General features: G+C 39.1%; 1 protein-coding gene across 7 annotated transcripts in view; it reads right to left on the bottom strand.

Moving 5' to 3' along the window:
• Positions 1-18,064, bottom strand: part of GCNT1 (glucosaminyl (N-acetyl) transferase 1, core 2) — a 173,815-nt gene that overhangs the window by 65,974 nt on the left and 89,777 nt on the right. Inside the window, exons 5-6 of one of the 7 annotated variants that reach the window (XR_002336471.1) lie at positions 16,468-16,769; positions 10,067-16,063 (exon numbers count right to left, since the gene is read on the bottom strand). The exons of 5 other annotated variants lie outside the window; for them this stretch is intronic. The gene's annotated coding sequence lies outside the window, so the exon portion shown is untranslated. Of the gene's footprint in view, positions 1-10,066; positions 16,770-18,064 lie in introns of those variants that run through there. One more of the 7 variants, XR_002336470.1, reaches the window with a different exon arrangement.

The raw sequence follows: 18,064 nt of genomic DNA, 5'->3' as shown, positions 1-18,064 counted from the left end.
CAGGCTAGGGGTCTAACCCGAGCTGTAGCCGCCGGCCTACGCCAGAGCCAGGGCAATGCGGGATCCGAGCCACGTCTGCAACCTACACCACAGCTCACAGCAACGCTGGATCCCTAACCCACTGAGGGAGGTCGGCGATCGAATCTGCATCCTCATGGTTCCTAGTCGGATTCGTTAACCACTGCGCCACGACGGGAACTCCCAAAATTTTTTTTAAAATAAGAAAAAAAAGAAGAAGAAGAAAAAAAAAAGATGCCCTTGTTTTTAGGAAATACCCACTAACCTATCAGGGCCTATCTGGGATGGAGGAAGTATATCGTGTAGTCAACTTACCATCAAATGGTTCAAGGGAAAAAAATTCTCTGTACTGTTCTTGCAGTTTCTGTGAGTTTAAGAAAATTTAAATAGGGAGTTCCCTTCGTGGCTCAGCAGTTAATGAATCCGACTAGGAACCATGAAGTTGCGGGTTTGATCGCCATCTCCCTCAATGGGTTAGGGATCCAGCATTGCTGTGAGCTGTGGTGTAGGTCACAGACGAGGCTCGGATCCCACATTGCTGTGGCTGTGGCATAGGCTGGTGGCTGCGGCTCTCATTAGACTCCTGGCCTCGGAACCTCCATATGCTGCGGGTGTGGCCCAGAAAATACAAAAAGACTAAAAAAAATAAATAAATAAAATAAAAAATAAAAATATTATTTAAAATAAAATACAGGGAGTTCCTGTCGTGGCTCAGTGGTAACGAACCTGACTAGGATCCATGAGGATGAGGGATTGATCCCTGGCCTAGCTCATTGGGTTAAAGATCTGGCATTGCAGTGAGCTGTGGTGTAGGTCCCAGACATGACTAGGATCTGGCATTGCTGTGGCTGTGGCGTAGGCTGGCGGCTACAGCTCTCATTAGACTCCTGGCCTGGGAACTTCCATATGACACATGTGCAGCCCCAAAAAAGACCAATAAATAAATAAATAAAATTCATTTAAAAACAAAATTAGCTGTCAGTTTTCTAGTTGTTGGGGTTTTTTTGTTTTTTGTTTTTTGACTGTGCCCACATCATGTGGAAGTTCCTGGGCCAGGGATCGAACCTGCACCACAGCAATGGTCCAAACTGCTGCAGTGATAATGCTGGATCCTTAGCCTGCTGCACCACAAGGTAATTCCTTGGGTCTCAGGGTTTTTTTTGGGGGGGGGGGTTGTTTTGTTTTCTTTTTTGGCCACCCGGTGGCATATAGAATTCCTGGGCCAGAGTTCAGATCTGAGCCACAGTAGTGACTTAGGCCACAGCTGCAGCAATGCTGGATCCTTGAACCCACTGTGCTGGGCTAGGGATTGACCCTACAACCTGGCACTGCAGAGATACCACTGATCCCAATGTGCCACAGCAGGTACTCCTATAGGTGTCAATTTTGAGAAGAACAACAGTAACAGAAAAGAGACAGAAGGGATTACATCACATTAAGAGACGCAATGAGATAATGTAGTAAAATATTAAGTTGTGGGATTCCCACATGGATCCACTTCCAGCAAACACTAAGTCCCCAACTCAGGTGGAAGACAAGGTAAAGCCTTGCCGGTTCCAAACAAGGCAAGCAAGAAGCTTTTCTTATTCTATAACCACAGACAGGCCCCAGAGAGATTATACAAAAGCAAGTTCCAGGAAAAAGAAAGGGTCACATTCTTTACCCCATTATTATCAAGAAGGTGATTTATCTTATTTGTCTTTTATAAATACCACATTTTAATTGGTAAAATTAGTCTCCTCCTTTCATCTAGAGAAAAATGTCATCACAGTGAAAAGGTCTGAGGTAGGGAAAAGTTTCTTCAAGCATGGTTTTGCAAAATAGAGGAAAATTAAAATGGCACCACCTAGACCTAATGACTGTTACATTCGTTGTATGCTCTTTTGAGTCTTTTAATGGGGTTCCTTTTAAACAGCTGTAATCCTAGCATTCAATGGTTTTCTGAGTGTAGCACGGAAGTTACACACAGCCTTTGAAGCTGACCAAATTCTACATGTGGCTTCTGCTGCTCAACCTGACTTTGTGTGTGTTGTTTTCCAAAGTGCTATGAGCCTCAGATTCCTTCTCCTGCAGCAAATAGGGTCAATATTCTCCCTTGTCTTGGGGTTTATGAGAGGATTAAAGATAAAAAATGTACAGCACTTAGTATGGTATATATTGCCCATTTTACATAGTTAGTAAATACCCATTGGTATTATAAGCACTTTTGCATTTTTTTTCAGTTATCATCATAATTACTCTTATTATTGGCTGACCTTAAAGAAATACTCAGGAACTGCTTTGGTAGGTATCTTCTCAGTGGCTTGTGTGGCAGAATCTGCTTGCTGTCCAACAGAACCAGTTTCTTTTTCCTCCTGAGCACACAGCTGAATGATATCTCTTAGACAACCATGAAGTTAGATGCACCAGGTAACTGAGTTCTAACAGTGGGATGTGCATGGAAGCTACGTGTGTCACCAGGGCTACCTGAGACAGCAACACCCCACCTCACTAGTGTGACTTGAGAAGTAACACTTTGAAAATGGCAGAGCCACCATTTGAGGAAGTCCTACAAGTCTGGGTAAAGCAGAACCGTCCCTCAATAACCAGAAAGCACATCTTGAACTGTTAATGAATGAGAAGTGAACTTCTATTGTTTTCGACCTATTATCCATTCTTGTTTATCTTTGTTGTAGGAGCCAGTGATAACTCGAATATGTATTGTTTGGCTATAGTTCCAACAGAAGACATAGAGGAACTCAAAAACTTTTTGAATGCCTTGTCTAAACCCTGGGAAAAGAAACCCAACTTGGTGAGTCAAATATACTCCAATAAAATTTATTTTTAAAAAATTCTGGCTGCACAGTGGAGAATTGACAGAACACTGTAAACCAGTGATAATGGGAAAAATTAAAATCATTATAAAGGGAATAAAAAAAATTCTGGGAAAAGAAAGAATAAAAAAGGCTGTTATCCAGTGGTAGCCTAGAAATTATACACTCTTTCTGAAGCAGGTTTCTGAAGTGGTTTACTTACAAAGTTAAGCTGTATGTAAGTAATTTTTAAAGTTCTTTGTGTAATTTTTTAATAGGTTGGTGGAGGAATGGTGAACTGGTTTTGCCAGAGAATAAGGTCAAATCCTAACTCTGCTGTTATTTAGAGTTGTGGTTTTCTGGTGCCGTCTACCTCATTGAACTCTGGTGAAGAAACAGTGAGGTCAGGGACATAAAATGCATAATAAAGAGCCTGGTCTGGAAGATGGCATAATACATATGTGTTAACTCTTCTTCTTCCTCTTCCTCCTCTTCTCCTTCTTCTTCTTCTTGCCACAAATGGAAATTCCTGGCCCAGGGATTGAATCCAAGCCACAGCTATCACCTACACCACCACTGCAGCAATGCTGTTTCCTTTAACCCACCATGATGGGCCAAGGATCAAACCTGTGCCCAGCTTTTCAAATATCTTGTGCCTCAGGAAGAACAGGCACATTTATGTGGGAAAGTTTAAATACTTGGTCAGGTTTCATCAGGAGGAGGGGGAGGGGGAGGGGAGGGGGAAGAGGAGGAGCAGGAGAAGAAGAAGAAGGGGGAGGAGGAGAAGAAGAAGAGGAGGAGGAGGAAGAAAATGAAAGGGGGAGAAAAGAAGTCTCCTCTGCATTCCTCCACAGGACCTATCATCAGCCTGCCCTTCAACTACAGGTGAATAGAGGTAAAATTTTCTGCATGCATCTCTGGGTGCCCAAATTACTAGATTTCATCTCTAAGAACCAACAAAGAAAAATACCACCCACCCAAAGGGGCCAACACTAAGAGATAAGAAAATCAACGTGAACAGAAGACACACCCAGAGAAAACCAGCACTGCAGGGGGTAGCTAGTACCTTAAATACGAAGAGATCAGAATGCTTAGATTCAAATGTAGCACACAGAGCACTCTGCTCTCTAAGTGTAAGAATTTCAGAACAACAACAAAAAAAATCAGGAAGTGAGTGGAAAGACACTGTTGAGCCCAAATGAGACAAAATGTGAAAACACGCCCGCCCCCACACTGTGACATGCACAACTTCCCTGCCTTGCTATATTACATGTTTCTTTTCTTCTGCTTTCTCTGGCAGAAAAGTGGGTTCCTTATCTTAGGTCAACTCTGTGACTAGATCCTTATTAGCTACCTTCTCATCTACACAAAGGAGTTGCTCTAGCAATCATTTCCTCTTGCTGCTGCAGCATGAGTTTTTATCCCTCCATCACATATGCTGTAATATTTCCCCATCTGTAAAAGAGTCTCCATTCACTCCCTCCTGTCACTGCCCCATTTCTCTGCTGCCCTTCACAGTAAAACTGCTCACTTACCTTTTTTTCTTTGTTCTTTTTGTTTGTTTGTTTTTGTTTGTTTGTTTTTGTTTTGTTTTGTTTGGCTTTTTAGGGCTGCACCTATGGCATATGGAAGTTCCCATGCTAGGGGTCGAATTGGAGCTACAGCTATCTGACTACACCATAGCCACGGCCATGCCGCATCCTTAACCCACTGAGTGAGGCCAGGGATCGAACACACGTCCTCATGTGTGTGGATTCATTTCTGCTGCACCACAACAGGAACTCCCTCTTTCTTTATTTTTTAAAAAAATTTTCCTTTTTTGGCCACCCTATGGCATAGAGAGTTCTCAGGCCAGGGATTAGATCCAAGCCACAGTTGCGACACATGCCTCAGATATGGCATCACCACATCCTTAACCCAATGTGCTGGGCCAGATATTGAATCCAAGTTCCAGTGCTCCAGAGACACCACCAATCTCTTTGTGCTACAGGGAGAACTCCAAACTGCTCACTTTTCTATACAAATAATCCAAAAGAAATCCCAGAGAACCGTAGTATGTCTCAGACTTGGTTCTATGAAGTGTGTTTGCAGGTGTCTTCAATTACTGATTTATTAAAGTTGTTTTTTTTTTTTAAATATCGGGTGTTAAATTTAATTCAGCAGAAGTTACCTACCAGAGTGAGACTAGGTTTTGGTGTTAAGAAATATAACAAAAAATTTATATGAAATGCCAAAAATAATAATAGGAAAAAAAATTGTATCCCTTATTCACTTCTCTCTTGAACCTATTTCAATCAGGCTTTCATCACCACCTCTGCAGCCAAACAGTTTTCATCAGCTCCACCAATTACTTCCATATCGTCAAATCCAATTTAACTGGCTCCCCCTTCTCAGCTGCCTCTGGCCAAACTGATCACTCCCTCTCTCCTGAGGTACAGCTTTCCCTGAGCTTTAGATTATTCATTTCTCTTAGTTTTCCTCCTATCCTCTTAGCCTCCTTTGTTTTTTCATCCTCATTTTCTAACCTCAAATCTCTTCCTTCTATACAACACTCATTCCTCAGGTAACCTCACTGAGGATAGTGACCTTTTTATTTTGTTTTATTGAGGTATAATTGACAAAGTTATAAAACTGAGAAATATTTAAAGGGAACATCATGGTGATTTGATTGACATGTACATGAAGAAAAGATTCCCTCCACTGAGTTCATTAACACACCCATCACCTCATGTATCTACTTGTGTGTGTGTGAAAACATTTAACTTCTACTCTCTTAGCAAATTTCACATATATAATACAATACAGTGTTACTAACGACAGTTACCATATCACACACTAAATCCTTAGAACTTAAAGAGTAGAGTTTTTTTCGGTTTTTATTAACCACACCTGAGGCATGTGGAAGTTCCCAGGCCAGGGACTGAACCCATGCCACAGCAAGGACCTGAGCCACCCTGACAATACTGTATCCTTAACCCACTATGTCACAGCAGGAACTCCTTTTGGGAGGGGGGGCTTACTCATAACTACGCTTTCTACACTTTTACCAACCTCTTCCTATTTCCTCTGCTCCCAAGCCCCTAGTAACTAGTTCTCTACTTTCTTCTTCTATGAGTTATATATATATATATATATTTAGCTTCCACATGTAAGTGATACCACATAGCATTTGTCTTTCACAGGCTTATTTCATTTAGAATAATGCCCTCTAGGTTCATCTCTGTTGCCACAAGTGACAGAGTTTTCATCTTTTTTAAGGCTAAATAACATTCCATCATGTACATATAAAACATTTTATTACAGGATCACAATTTGAAATGACATCTATCTGCTGATGATTTCCAAATTTTTATCTCCAGCAAATATTCTTTCTTTAATTCCAATAGAGAGACCCAACTGCTCACTCAATACTCCCATCAGAATATCTAACAGAAAACAAGAGACATAAAGAAAAACAAAGAAGGACACTACTTAATGATTAAGGGATCCATCCAAGGAGAGGATGTTACTATCATCAACATATATGCCCCAAATATAGGCGCACCCAGATACATACATCAAATATTAACAGACATAAAGGGAGATATTGATGAGAATACAATCATAGTAGGAGACCTTAATAGCCCCCTCACATCAATGGACAGATCCTCTAGACAGAAAACCAATAAAGCAACAGAGATCCTAAAGGAAACAATAGAAAAGTTAGACTTAATTGATATCTTCAGGACACTACATCCAAAAAAAGCAGAATACACATTCTTCTCAAATGCTCATGGAACATTCTCAAGAATCGACCACATATTGGGACACAAAGCGAATCTCAATAAATTTAGGAGCATAGAAATTATCTCAAGTATCTTCTCTGACCACAATGCCATGAAATTAGAAATCAACCATGGGAAAAGGAAAGAGAAAAAACCTACTACATGGAAACTAAACAACATGCTACTAAAAAACCAATGGGTCAATGAGGAAATCAAGAAGGAAATTAAAAACTACCTTGAAACACATGATAATGAAGACACAACCTCTCAAAATCTATGGGATGCTGCGAAAGCAGTGCTCAGAGGGAAATTTATAGCAATCCAGGCCTTTCTCAAAAAAGAAGAAAGATCCCAAATTGACAACTTAACCCTCCACCTAAATGAATTAGAAAAAGAAGAACAAAAAAGTCCTAAAGTCAGCAGAAGGAAGGAAATTATAAAGATCAAAGAAGAAATCAATAAGATAGAGACTCAAAAAACAATAGAGAAAATTAATAAAGCCAAGAGCTGGTTCTTTGAAAAGGTGAACAAAATTGACAAACCCCTGGCCAGACTCACTAAAAAGAGGAGAGAAAGAACCCAAATAACCAAAATTATAAATGAAAAAGGAGAAATCACAATGGATACAGCAGAAATACAAAAAACCATAAGAGAATACTATGAACAACTATACGGCAACAAGTTTGACAATCTGGAAGAAATGGACAATTTTCTAGAATCTTACAGCCTGCCAAAACTGAATCAAGCAGAAACAGACCAACTGAACAGACTGATCACTAGAAATGAAATTGATGAGGTCATAAAATCACTCCCTACAAATAAAAGTCCAGGACCAGATGGCTTCACAGGTGAATTCTATCAAACATATAAACAGGAATTGGTGCCCATCCTCCTCAAACTCTTTCAAAAGGTTGAAGAAGAAGGAATACTCCCAAAGACATTCTATGAGGCCAACATCACCCTCATTCCAAAACCAGACAGAGATACCACCAAAAAAGAAAACTATCGGCCAATATCATTGATGAATATAGATGCAAAAATTCTCAACAAAATCTTAGCCAACCGAATCCAACAACATACCAAAAAAATTATACACCATGACCAGGTTGGGTTCATCCCAGGTTCACAAGGATGGTTCAAAATACGCAAATCAATCAGCATCATACACCACATTAACAAAAAAAAGGCCAAAAATCATATGATCATCTCAATAGACGCAGAAAAAGCATTGGACAAAGTCCAACATCCATTCATGATCAAGACCCTCGCCAAAGTGGGTATAGAGGGAACATTCCTGAATATAATCAAAGCCATTTATGATAAACCCACAGCAAATATAATCCTCAATGGGGAAAAACTGAAAGCCTTCTCACTCAAATCTGGAACAAGACAGGGATGCCCACTCTCACCACTGCTCTTCAACATAGTTTTGGAAGTCCTAGCCACAGCAATTAGACAAACAAAAGAAATAAAAGGCATCCATATAGGAAGAGAAGAGATCAAACTGTCACTGTATGCAGATGACATGATACTATACATAGAAAACCCTAAGGACTCAACCCCAAAACTACTTGAACTGATTAATAAATTCAGCAAAGTAGCAGGATATAAGATTAACATTCAGAAGTCAGTTGCATTTCTGTATACCAGCAATGAAACATTAGAAAAGGAATACAAAAATATGATACCTTTTAAAATTGCACCTCACAAAATCAAATACCTCAGAATACACCTGACCAAGGAGGTAAAGGACCTATATGCCGAGAACTATAAAACTTTAATCAAAGAAATCAAAGAAGATGTAAAGAAATGGAAAGATATTCCATGTTCCTGGATTGGGAAAATCAATATTGTAAAAATGGCCATACTACCCAAAGCAATCTACAGATTCAATGCAATCCCTATCAAATTACCCATGACATTTTTCACAGAACTAGAACGAACAATCCAAACATTTATATGGAACAACAAAGACCCAGAATCGCCAAAGCAATCCTGAGAAACAAAAACCAAGCAGGAGGCATAACTCTCCCAGACTTCAAGAAATACTACAAAATAAAAAAAAAAAAAAAAAAAAAAAAAAAGAAATACTACAAAGCCACAGTCGTCAAAACAGTGTGGTACTGGTATCAAAACAGACAGACAGACCAATGGAACAGAATAGAGAATCCGGAAATAAACCCTGACACCTATGGTCAATTAATCTTTGACAAGGGAGGCAAGAACATAAAATGGGAAAAAGAAAGTCTATTCAGCAAGCATTGCTGGGAAACTTGGACAGCTGCATGCAAAGCAGTGAAACTAGAACACACCCTCACACCATGCACAAAAATAAACTCCAAATGGCTGAAAGACTTAAATATACGACAGGACACCATCAAACTCCTAGAAGAAAACATAGGCAAAACACTCTCTGACATCAACATCATGAATATTTTCTCAGGTCCGTCTCCCAAAGCAATAGAAATGAGAGCAAAAATAAACCCGTGGGACCTCATCAAACTGAAAAGCTTTTGCACAGCAAAGGAAACCCAAAAGAAAACAAAAAGACAACTTACAGAATGGGAGAAAAGAGTTGCAAATGATGCAATGGACAAGGGCTTAATCTCTAGAATATATAAACAACTTATACAACCCAACAGCAAAAAAGCCAATCAATCAATGGAAAAATGGGCAAAAGACCTGAATAGACATTTCTCCAAAGAAGATATACAGATGGCCAACAAACACATGAAAAAATGCTCAACATCGCTGATTATAAGAGAAATGCAAATCAAAACTACCATGAGATACCACCTCACACCAGTCAGAATGGCCATCATTAATAAATCCACAAATAACAAGTGCTGGAGGGGCTGTGGAGAAAAGGGAACCCTCCTGCACTGCTGGTGGGAATGTAAACTGGTACAGCCACTACGGAGAACAGTTTGGAGATACCTTAGAAATCTGTACATAGAACTTCCATATGACCCCGCAATCCCACTCTTGGGCATCTATCCGGACAAAACTCTACTTAAAAGAGACACATGCACCCGCATGTTCATTGCAGCACTATTCACAATAGCCAGGACATGGAAACAACGCAAATGTCCATCGACAGATGATTGGATTCGGAAGCGGTGGTATATATACACAATGGAATACTACTCAGCCATAAAAAAAGAATGACATAATGCCATTTGCAGCAACATGGATGGAACTAGAGAATCTCATATTGAGTGAAATGAGCCAGGAAGACAAAGACAAATACCATATGATATCACTTATAACTGGAATCTAATATCCAGCACAAATGAACATCTCCTCAGAAAAGAAAATCATGGACTGGGAGAAGAGACTTGTGGCTTCCTGATGGGAGGGGGAGGGAGTGGGAAGGATCGGGAGCTTGGGCTTATCAGACACAACTTAGAATAGATTTACAAGGAGATCCTGCTGAATAGCATTGAGAACTTTGTCTAGATACTCATGTTGCAACAGAAGAAAGGGTGGGGGAAAAAATGTAATTGTAATGTATACATGTAAGGATAACCTGATCCCCTTGCTGTACAGTGGGAAAATAAAAAAATTATAAAAAAAAGAATATCTAACAGAAATTTCACATTTACCACATTAAAAACAGAACCCTTCATGTTCCTCGTCAAGCTATTTCCCCTGCAGTCATTTTAAACTCAGTAAATTATTCCATTCTTCCAGTTTCTCTGAACAATAACCTTAGTTTTTCTTGATTCCCCTCTTTCTCTTTTTACCATATTCAATCTAAGGGCAAATACTCTTCATTCTACCTGATCACTTACAATCCTTCATTATCACCTTAGCCCCCATGCCTTCATAGCTCACTGGGTTATGGCAACAGATCCTTAACTAGACTGCTCACTTCTATCCTCACTTCCTTAGAGTCTATGCCACAAAAACCTAGATTAATCCTTTCAAAATGTAATTCAGAATGTCAGGACTTTTCTTTCTCTCACTCAAAACATCTGATTGCCATTCTACATTAATATCATAAAGTCTATGTCTGGTCACTTATGATGGAGCATGATAATGTGAGAAAAAAGAATGTCTATAACTGGGTCACCATGCTGTACAGTAGAAAAGTGACAGAACACTGTAAACCAGCTATAATGGAAAAAAATTAAAATCATTATATATTTAAAAAAAAGATCATAAAGTACTTTTTTTCCAGCTCCTGCTGCACCATAAAGAATGTATTCCTCTGGTGAACATCATGAACCATGACCCACATGGAGCTGTTTGCTGATGTGATGTGATCATTGCTGTACTGATGTGATCACTGATGAAAAAAGAAATCCAGAAAATGCGGAAGCCATAGATTCAAATAACCAACACAAACATATAACAATAAATAGCTACAATAGAAAGACAAATAACCCAATTACAAAAATAGATGTGCCACTTGAATAAACTTTTTTTCCAAAGACAGACAAATTGCCAATACACAGATGAAGAGATGCTCAACATCAGGAGTCACTAGGGAAATGGAATAGTGTGAGAAAAGTAAAATATTTAGCTATATTCCAAGTCTTAAATTCTAAGAATAACAGCAAGATCTTACATATTTCCAGACAGAATGATTAAGTTACGTACAATGGGAGAATAATCAGATGGGCATCACATCAGACCACAACACTGGAAGCCAGAAAACAGTGAAATAGCATTACAAAGGACTGAGAGAAATTCTATACCCAGGCATTATTTCATTAGTTGGTGAGAGTGAGAGAAAATATAAATGAGGAAGGATAGGCAAGCTTTCAGAGAGTATGTCAACATATCTGTGATATACTCTATTGGAGGAAAATACTCAGAAAGACCAAACTTTTAAAAAAAAATCAGAATATTAATCTCAACATGGGAAAAGATGAAAAAAGAGCGACTGGTAAGCAATGAATCTTTATACATGTATACAGAACACAGAAAGATTCTGACTGGAGGTAGGTAAGTCTAAGTGAGAGCCCTTGAAATGAAAGATTTATAAGAATAATTCAATGACAATCCAGAGTTATAATATAAAATTAGATGAGAAAGATCTAGGTGTTTAAAGTTGGATGAGAAAGAGGAAGGAAATACAAATGTTTGAAAACTCACCAGGCATGAATTTCTAGCTCAGTTTTATCTAACATTTACTTTTATTTAAACTACTCTAAGCCATAGAAAAGGATAAAAAGACTCCAATTCATTTTATAAAGTCAAAATAAACTTAAAGCTGATAAAGATTAGACAAAATTGAAAATTATGGGCAACTTTAAGTGAAGACTCAAGAACTCCAAATAAAACATTAACAAGCAGAATCCAGTCATATATCAAAACAAAAACAGCAGAAAAAAAGAGATCATGACTTCCTTCCTTGACGATTCAAGGCTGGTTCAGTACCAGGAAGTCTAAATGCAATCTATTACAGCAGTCCTTTAAAGGAGAAAAACCATATGATCATCTCTTTAGGTGTTTAAAATGTATTTAGTAAAATGGCAGGCATTCTTAATGAGTACAATAAGAATTTAAGAAATGAGTTAATATAATAAAAGCTATTTACCAAATTAATGGCACATAATATTCCAAAGTACAAAATGCTAAAACCATTTTAAGTAAGTAGAAATATATAGTGATGCTCACAATCATCATTATAAATAATATTGACTTGGAAGATATCCCAACTCATTAGCACAACAAAATTAAATAACCGACCTGACATTGGAAAGTAAGAATAAAATTCCTTGCTTTTGCTGATGATATGATTGTTTTACTTAAGAAAAGAATAAAGAAAACAACAAAACCCAAGAAACTCAAGTACGGTTAATAAGAGAATTTGGTAACACAACTGAACAAGAATACTTAAAAATTTATTTAAAAAAATATTTGAAAAAGCTTTTTCTGTATCCTAACAACAATTATATAGAAGTGGAAATGTGAAAAAAATATTTCACTCACAATATTAGCAAAATATAAAATATTCCAGAATATGTTTGGCAAAAAAGAAATAAATTTCACACACAAAAAAATATATATGTGTAATTTTATTGATGAAAATAAAACAAGACCTAAACAAATAGAGACACTACATTCTTGAATGGGAAAACTCAGAGAAATGTCAGTTTTCACAAAATAAATGTATAAATTTAATGTGATTTCTATTGCAACACTGTATTAGTTTCCTATTGCTGCTCTAACAAAGTACCACAAATTTAGCAGCTTAAAACAACACGAAATTATTGTGTTACAGTTCTGAAGGTCAAAAGTGCAAAATCAGTTTCACTGGGCTAATATGAAGGTGTTGGTGGGGCTCATTCTATCTGGAGGCTTTGAGAAAAGAATCCATTTGCTTGTTTTTTTTCAGCTTCTCGTGGCCACCTACATTCCTTAGCTTGCGGCACTTTCCTCCATCTTCAAAACACATAATCCCCATCTCTGCTTCTGTCATCATACTGCCTTCTCTTCTGACTCTGACTCCTACTGCTTGTCCCTCATAAGAATTTCTGTGATGACATTAGGTCCAGGGGCTAATTCAGGGCTGTCTCCTGAATCAGTTAGTCAATATCATGAACTTAATCACATCCACAAAATCCCTTTTACCAAGTAAAGTAACACTCACCAGTTCCAGGAATTAAGAGGTGGACATACATGGAGGAAGAAAAGGCATTATTCAGTCCATCACAAACATGAACAGAATCCTTAAAACTGTTATGGAAGAATAAATGCTCAAGAAAAGCCAAGAATGTATGAAGAAGAATAGTAAAAAGGTATTCTAATAAAATCAATATAGTATTATAGAGAAATAAAAAGATTGGTGGAACAGAATAGGCAATCCAGAAAGGTATCTAAATATATATGTAAATTTAACACTTGACACAAGTGCTATTACAGCTCAAGGAGATAAGAATAAGTTATTTAATAAGTGATGCTAGCACGACTATTAAGTCCCCTCAAAAAAAGAGTAGATTTGGATCTCAGAAAATACAAAATGGTGTGAACTGCATCAAGAAGAAAGACTTAAATGTAAACTAAAATGAAAAAATAAGGTAAGAAAATGTAGAGCAAGATGTACAATGGAGAGATGAGGGATATCTTCTTAACTGGGACTGGAATCCCAAGAGCTATTTTTTAAAGAGACAGACATACTTACACACAAAGAAATAAAAAACTTCTATCTGGAAAATGTGCCTGGTAAAAATCAAGTGAGAAAAAAATATGGTTCCCAAAACTGTGATGCCAAAGCCAAGTATTTGTGTCTCTAATATACAAAGGCCTCTTGCAAATGGACAGGAATGAGACAAACAACCCCTTAAAACCAGCATGCAACTGCCTGCCTGTCAGTTGCTCCATTTTCCCATCTTCCTTGCTCTAAGGGAGGTTGGCACAGCATTGGGAAGAATTTTCAGAGCTCTAAAACACTATTATTTTTAAAATATTGCAGCAGAACCAAGTGAGTGACGATAGCTGGTGACTAATATGAAAGTGGTTATCTGTTCTTGCCAGTGAGAGAATCGAATATTTTTTCACTTCTGTCTGACGCTGTCTACACTGGGAGAAGAATGTCCTTATTCATTTGGTTTCTTTCTTTCTCTTTCTCTCTACTAGAGATCACTTAGAAGTTTCCATGATGAGCTAAGTTTGGGGGTTATTTTTTACCAGACCTAATGTTATTTTGCTTTGTAGTGTGATTCTCCCATCTGATTTTCAGATTTTAAGGTGGGGTATTTGGTTTGTTGCAGTATGTCAACTTTTCCCCTCTTCCTTTCTTCAGTAAGCCTATGCTAAATTTGAAAAGAAAAAAATAACAACCCAGAGTTGGCCAAATGGGAGGAAAATAGAACCTCATCTTGTGCCTAAGACTGTATACTCACTTACTTGTTACACCCATAAACGAACTTTCTATTTTAATTCAAACTCTTTCTGCCTCTGCTAAAACATCAATCTGGACTGAAGACAATGTGGTTGCAGACAAACTTCTATTGAAATCCAAATCTAGAATCTACAGAAATTCTCAATGACATTTGTGGTAAGGGTCAGAAAGAGACAAAAATATTCTTCAGGGAAACAATAGGATGTGAGGAAATATATGACGGAGTTAAGAATATCAGCCCTAGAGCCACCCAGGCTTCCTTTGAATTCCTTATCAAGCCTTTTATCCTAAGTTTCTATTTCCCCATCTGTGAAATGGGAAGGAAAAGAGCATTTGCCTCTTTGGGCTGTTTTGGAGATTAAATAAAAGATTGAAATGAAATAATGCACATAATTTAGCCAAAAGCCTAGCATATAGTAAGAGCTTAAGTGTTCCTCATTATTATTTTGTTCCTATGGACAGCCATTAGCCCTAGATTAGGAGGGGGCTGTGTTTCCATCTTTCTTCTAGGAGGTCACTGGCCTTTGCTAGACAAGGCAGAGACTAAGCAGCAGAAATTTTCCAGCTCTGTTCCTCAGAGCCTTGAAATTGCACAGGGGGTCTTTGTGGGCTGCAGAGGCATCAGTGACAGGCTGTGATGGGGGTGGGTGGGTGTGGGGAAACCCCCACTCCAGCTTTGTTTTTCCTGTTTGATAAAAAAGGTACCTGCCTAAGCTTTCACTTCAAAAACCACCAATCCCTATAATCTGCAAGGTTATTACAATTCTCTTATTCAGCGGGCATTCCTCCTTTCTAAAATGACTTTTCCCAACTTTTCAGTACTCCTTTTCTTCATCACCCATCCATAGCCACCTGATGCCTCCTGAGGGAAAGAAAACATTCAAGAAGCCCCGTGTGTTTTAGTCTGGGTTGCTTTAAGGTATTATGCCTTCCAGGAGGTTCCTGCATTTTTCAAAGAGTCCAAACAGGAAGAGAACAAAGACTGCTTTTCTCTTTGTAGAAATACTGGCACTGTAGGAAGACACTTGCGGGGGTGAGGGGTGAGGTGGGGGTGGGGAGGGGAGGCAGGTTTTGTAGAACTGCTAAAATGGCAGTTCCAACCATGACATAATGCTGGCACTTTGTGAAGAGTCCACATTGACATGACAACCTCATCTCCCTTTTCTCAGCTGATGAACACAAGCTTCCTGGAGATGAAATGCTACTTTTTTTCCCCCATCTACGTTTCCCAGATGAGGAGATGGAGGCACTGGGTGGCTCAGGGACTTGCCTCAGTTGGCAATTAGGCCCTGGCTCTGAGTCCTGGGCTCCTTCCCCAGGCTGTTCTGTCGCCTCTGCCCAACAGGGGAGCCAGGCCCACCCTCTTGAACACGGCACGTTTGCAGAAATGGCACAAGCCAGTCGGCTGGTTTTTCTGACGCTTCCTCCATGGAATAAAGGAAAGGCTGTAGCAGGCCTGTCAGCTCTCAATGAGCTCTTTGTGCAAATAAATTCCAGAGTTTTTATGAACGATGATGGCAGAGAGGGTTGCTTTTCCCCTAAGTCGTCAGAAAGCTGATGTTTCAGCTGTGCTTGGCTTTCCTCCAGAAAACTCTTGGCCATATGCAGGCTCCTGGATCAGTGAACTTAGGAGACTGGATAAAAGGAGATAGAAAAAGTTTAGGGCAAACCAAGAAGTCCTCATCTTTAATGAGAAAAATTTTCTTTCCCTGTCAAAATTTTTAAAATTTCAAAAAAGTAAACATGAAAGGGATTAAATCACTGGGGGGGGGGGGGAATTGCCTTTTTCTATTGTCTTTACACAGCGTACAGTTGTCTGATTTGTACTTAGACGCTCATATCAGAACTCGCTGGTGGGAAGGCAGATGTGTAAAAAGATCTCAATACATATTTGTTGAATGAGGAAATGAGTGAATATGTCATTTAATTTGGGGGCCAAGAAATTATGATAGCAAACAATACGATAACCTCCTCTGGGACTATCTTTGATTATAACTGACTCCTTGGAAACACCAGCAAATATCTCTGAAGTTATTACCTCCAGGGAGATCGTCACCTTGACTGAGTCTCAGCAGCATCTCTTGGGTAGGGGAGAGCCTAGTTCAGGTATTTCTGACATTTAAGGTCTGGTTGCAGGCAGGTCTTGCAATGCAGATTGTGCATAATAGTTTAGGATTGGTAGACACAGCAAGGTGAGCATTTTGCAGTAAGTTTTGAAGAGTCTTAGAGACAAAACTGTCATCTGATGCTATCCAATGACAAGTTGAACAGTCCGATGTTCACTGAATTGGGGTTTTCCAAAGGGATTGCCAACTTTTTACTATCTTGAGCAAGAATTTCCTGGAATAGAAACGTCATGGTGATAGAGAGAGTGGAATAGCGAGGTCATGTTAATGACGATAGCAGAACAGTAGAGTCAGGTTCCTCTAGTCCAGACTCTGCAAACCACAGCCCAAAGGCAAATCTGGCCTGTGGCCTGGTTTTGCAAACAATGTTTTATTGGAACATGGCCACATTCACTCCTTTAAGTATTGTCTGTGGCTGTTTTCATATTACGAATGCAGTTAAAATACTGGGATGCAGACTCTATGGTCACAAAGTTTAAAAGAGTCTAAGTTCTTTACAGAAAAAGTTCATTACCCCTGAAACAGATGGTAACCTGTGTGGGAAGTAGATGGCTTCATTTCTCATCATACCTATTCATTCAAGTACTTATGAAGCACCTACTCTATGCAAGCCACCTTCATGAGTGCTAGAAATATAGCACTCAGCAAGACAAAATGCCCACTTTCTTGGAAACAGATTGATAAATAAGATAAATCAGGTAGTGATAAGTGCTCTAAAGAAAAATTCAGCATGGAAAGATGGAAGGTGTATGGTCTGTAAGGGTGAAAGGGACTCTTTGCAATGTGGTAGTCAAGGAAGGCTTCTCTTAAAAGATAACATGTGAGTAAGACTCTAAATGAGGTGGACTAACTGTGTGAAGATATGGGGTAAGGCTCTGGGGAGAGATTTCCAGGCAGAGGGCATGGAAATGCAAATATCTGAACTGGAACAAGCTTGATGTGTTCCTAAGAACAAGCAGACCAGTGTAGCTAAAGCAGGTAAGCAAAAGGCAGGAGAGAGAAGAGTTAAAACTAGAGAGGTGGCAAGGGCTAGATGGTGAGGCAGAGCCTCATGGGAGAGGTGGTACAGTTTGAATTTTATTCCAAAGATGATAAAAAGCTAGTTGGGGATTTTTAAAAAACAAGGGAGGGACAGGATATGATTTTTATTGTAAATATTTACTCTGGGAGTTCCCATTGTGGCGCCACAGTTTACGAACCCGATTAGTACCCATGAGGATGAGGGTTCAATCCCTGGCCTTGCCCAGTGGGTTAAGCATCTGGCATTGCCATGAGCTGTGGTGTGGGTCACAGACGCGGCTCAGATCTGGCATTGCAGTGGCTGTGGCTGTGGCCAGCAGCTGCAGCTCCAATGATTTGACCTCCTAGCTTGGGAACTTCCATATGCCTCATGTGCAGCCCTGAAAAACAAACAAAGATTTACTCTGGCTGCCACGTAGAGAACTGACTGCCAACAGATAAAAGTGGAGGCAGGGACACCACCAGAGGAGAGAAATCACACTTTTGTTA

The sequence above is a fragment of the Sus scrofa genome, chromosome 1 (genome assembly GCF_000003025.6).
Source record: "Sus scrofa isolate TJ Tabasco breed Duroc chromosome 1, Sscrofa11.1, whole genome shotgun sequence".
Classification (NCBI taxonomy): Eukaryota; Metazoa; Chordata; class Mammalia; order Artiodactyla; family Suidae; genus Sus; species Sus scrofa.
This window is presented reverse-complemented; position numbering and strand designations above follow the sequence as displayed.